At 40.3% G+C, this 4377-nt stretch overlaps 1 pseudogene; it reads right to left on the bottom strand.

Annotated features, from left to right (window-relative positions):
* Nucleotides 1-2641: 2641 nt before the first annotated feature.
* Nucleotides 2642-3752, bottom strand: Or2l13l-ps2 (olfactory receptor family 2 subfamily L member 13 like, pseudogene 2; annotated as a pseudogene).
* Nucleotides 3753-4377: the final 625 nt, after the last annotated feature.

The raw sequence follows: 4377 nt of genomic DNA, 5'->3' as shown, positions 1-4377 counted from the left end.
AAAGAAGAAGTCAAAATATCACTATTTGCAGATGACATGATAGTATATTTAAGTGATCCCAAAAGTTCCACCAGAGAACTACTAAAGCTGATAAACAACTTCAGCAAAGTGGCTGGGTATAAAATTAACTCAAATAAATCAGTTGCCTTCCTCTATACAAAAGAGAAACAAGCCGAGAAAGAAATTAGGGAAACGACACCCTTCATAATAGACCCAAATAATATAAAGTACCTCGGTGTGACTTTAACCAAGCAAGTAAAAGATCTGTACAATAAGAACTTCAAGACACTGAGGAAAGAAATTGAAGAAGACCTCAGAAGATGGAAAGATCTCCCATGCTCATGGATTGGCAGGATTAATATAGTAAAAATGGCCATTTTACCAAAAGCAATCTACAGATTCAATGCAATCCCCATCAAAATACCAATCCAATTCTTCAAAGAGTTAGACAGAACAATTTGCAAATTCATCTGGAATAACAAAAAACCCAGGATAGCTAAAGCTATCCTCAACAATAAGAGGACTTCAGGGGGAATCACTATCCCTGAACTCAAGCAGTATTACAGAGCAATAGTGATAAAAACTGCATGGTATTGGTACAGAGACAGACAGATAGACCAATGGAATAGAATTGAAGACCCAGAAATGAACCCACACACCTATGGTCACTTGATTTTTGACAAAGGAGCCAAAACCATCCAATGGAAAAAAGATAGCATTTTCAGCAAATGGTGCTGGTTCAACTGGAGGGCAACATGTAGAAGAATGCAGATCGATCCATGCTTATCACCCTGTACAAAGCTTAAGTCCAAGTGGATCAAGGACCTCCACATCAAACCAGACACACTCAAACTAATAGAAGAAAAACTAGGGAAGCATCTGGAACACATGGGCACTGGAAAAAATTTCCTGAACAAAACACCAATGGCTTATGCTCTAAGATCAAGAATCGACAAATGGGATCTCCTAAAACTGCAAAGCTTCTGTAAGGCAAAGGACACTGTGGTTAGGACAAAACGGCAACCAACAGATTGGGAAAAGATCTTTACCAATCCTACAACAGATAGAGGCCTTATATCCAAAATATACAATGAACTCAAGAAGTTAGACCGCAGGGAAACAAATAACCCTATTAAAAAATGGGGCTCAGAGCTAAACAAAGAATTCACAGCTGAGGAATGCCAAATGGCTGAGAAACACCTAAAGAAATGTTCAACATCTTTAGTCACAAGGGAAATGCAAATCAAAACAACCCTGAGATTTCACCTCACACCAGTGAGAATGGCTAAGATCAAAATCTCAGGTGACAGCAAATGCTGGCGAGGATGTGGAGAAAGAGGAACACTCCTCCATTGTTGGTGGGATTGCATACTGGTACAACCATTCTGGAAATCAGTCTGGAGGTTCCTCAGAAAATTGGACATTGAACTGCCTGAGGATCCAGCTATACCTCTCTTGGGCATATACCCAAAAGATGCCTCAACATATAAAAAAGACACGTGCTCCACTATGTTCATTGCAGCCTCATTTATAATAGCCAGAAGCTGGAATGAACCCAGATGCCCTTCAACAGAGGAATGGATACAGAAAATGTGGTACATCTACACAATGGAATATTACTCAGCCTTCAAAAGCAACGACTTTATGAAATTCGTAGGCAAATGGTTGGAACTGGAAAATATCATCCTGAGTGAGCTAACCCAATCACAGAAAGACATACATGGTATGCACTCATTAATAAGTGGCTATTAGCCCAAATGCTTGAATTACCCTAGATGCCTAGAACTAATGAAACTCAAGACGGATGATCAAAATGTGAATGCTTCACTCCTTTAAAAGGGGAACAAGAATACCCTTGGAAGGGAATAGAGAGGCAAAGATTAAAACAGAGACTGAAGGAACACCCATTCAGAGCCTGCCCCACATGTGGCCCATACATATACAGCCACCCAATTAGACAAGATGGATGAAGCAAAAAAGTGCAGACCGACAGGAGCCGGATCTAGATCGCTCCTGAGAGACACAGCCAGAATACAGCAAATACAGAGGCGAATGCCAGCAGCAAACCACTGAACTGAGAATAGGACCCCCGTTGAAGGAATCAGAGAAAGAACTGGAAGAGCTTGAATGGGCTCGAGACCCCATATGTACAACAATGCCAAGCAACCAGAGCTTCCAGGGACTAAGCCACTACCTAAAGACTATACATGGACTGACCCTGGACTCTGACCTCATAGGTAGCAATGAATATCCTAGTAAGAGCACCAGTGGAAGGGGAAGCCCTGGGTCCTGCTAAGACTGAACCCCCAGTGAACTAGACTGGTGGGGGGAGGGCGGTAATGGGGGGAGGGTTGGGAGGGGAACACCTATAAAGAAGGGGAGGGGGGAGGGGGATGTTTGCTCGGATACCGGGAAAGGGAATAACACTTGAAATGTATATAAGAAATACTCAAGTTAATAAAAAAAAAGAAAGAAAAGAATGAAAGCAAAATATAAAATCAATGTAATTAATTCATGTTAGTTTTGTACAAACACGTGATAATATCAGCATAAATAGTATCATGTCACAGTGATATTTGTAAACTCTTAAGGTATAATGTACCATATCATTCATTATTGAATGTTATTAATTAGTGTTATGAGTTAAATGAATATGTGAATAATTATATTAGTTTTAATAATGAATTTTTAATATTAACTAGTAATAAATCACCAAAATTATTACACGTGTGTGGCATACATTACATTTCCGATGGATGACACATGTCTAACTATTCCTCAGAAGTTGTGAGTTAGGAGTAGTGAGGGAATGATCAAGGTTTCATGAAAGAGAATGTCCCAAGGACTCTTTTCATGGCTCCTAGGACCTCCTTATTCCTCAGGCTGTAGATCATGGGGTTTAGCATGGGGGTGAGGATAGTGTAGAAAACAGCCAGAATCTTATCCTCTGTAGGGGAACGAAGATTTCTAGGTCGAAGATAGGTGTAGACAAAAGGTGCATATTAAAATGTCACCACAGTTAAGTGAGTTGAACATGTGGTGAAGGCCTTTTTCTTTCCCTCTTTGGAGCGCATATGGAAGACAGTAAAGAGGACCCAACCATAGGATGCTGTGATGCCAAGAAAAGGCAGTAGGAGAAAGAGACTCGTGCTCACAAACACCATGTACTCATAAACCCAAGTGTCCATACAGGCCAGGGGCAACATGGCAGGAACATCACAGAAGAAATGGTTAATGGACCTAGAATGGCAGTAAGGAATATGGAGGGCATAGACAGTGTGTGCTAAAGAATTGATGGAGCCCAATATCCAGGATCCTATGATCATCTTCAGACACATTATTTTGCTCATGTGAATGGGATAATGAAGGGGATGGCAGATAGCCACAAAACGATCATAAGCCATGGAAGCCAGAAGTAAGCCCTCAGAACCTGCCATAGTCAAAAAGAAAAAGGACTGCACTCCACAGCCCAGAAAGGAGATGTTTTTCTGGCCAGAGAGGAAGTTAAATGCCATCTTGGGAACAGTGGTAGAAATGTACATCAAGTCCATGAGAGAGAGCTGGCTCAGGAGAAAGTACATGGGAGTGTGAAGCCTTGGGTCCACCCGAATGAGGTGGATCATTCCTGAGTTGCCACACAAAGCCAGAGAGAAGACAAAGATGATGAGCAGCAAAAGTAGGCGGCCAGTTTGGTTCTGTGGAAGCAACCCTAACAGAGTGAAATCACTTGAGCTTTGATTCCATTTCTCCATGAAAATGTATATCTTTATATTTCTTGAAGATTGACCTGAAAGCAAATATACTTATCTTATGAAATAGAACAGAATAAAGAGGGACTAGCTTATAATGAATGTTTATACTGAATTGTTCATCTTCCAGCACCGTCATTCTGTTGAATGTATTTTGAATTCTGAACTGAATGTTTCTTCCCAGGCCATGTTCACAATTCAAATGGTCATGTTGACATCATGACCCACCCACCCTAAACTCTGTATTCCCTCCTTCTTGGCCCTCTTCCCCTAACTAACCATACTACAGACAGGGATCTGTTCCTTAATGTTCTGACTCTCAAAATCTCTAATGAGTCTTTGCTTTTCTGGAAAATTCCATCCATTCCCAATTCTCTCTCCTAGAACAAAAAGGTTTTGCGTATGCTCAGATCCACACTAGTCATTAAATGCTATTTTGTGTGTTCATTTCTATGAAAATGCTTTGATTTGTGGAATTTGGCGGTATCAACTGAATACATACTCACAATGAACGTTTTAATAAAACAAATGGCACACACACTGCGTAATATGTATGTTTGTCATATTTTATAATTATAAATATTATATAAATATTTCCAAATGCTACAAATGTTGCTTATATTCACTG

This window comes from Rattus norvegicus, chromosome 11 (assembly GCF_036323735.1).
Source record: "Rattus norvegicus strain BN/NHsdMcwi chromosome 11, GRCr8, whole genome shotgun sequence".
NCBI classification, from domain to species: domain Eukaryota; kingdom Metazoa; phylum Chordata; class Mammalia; order Rodentia; family Muridae; genus Rattus; species Rattus norvegicus.
The sequence above is the reverse complement of the archived record's forward strand: the minus strand, read 5'-3'. Positions and strand labels throughout refer to the sequence as shown.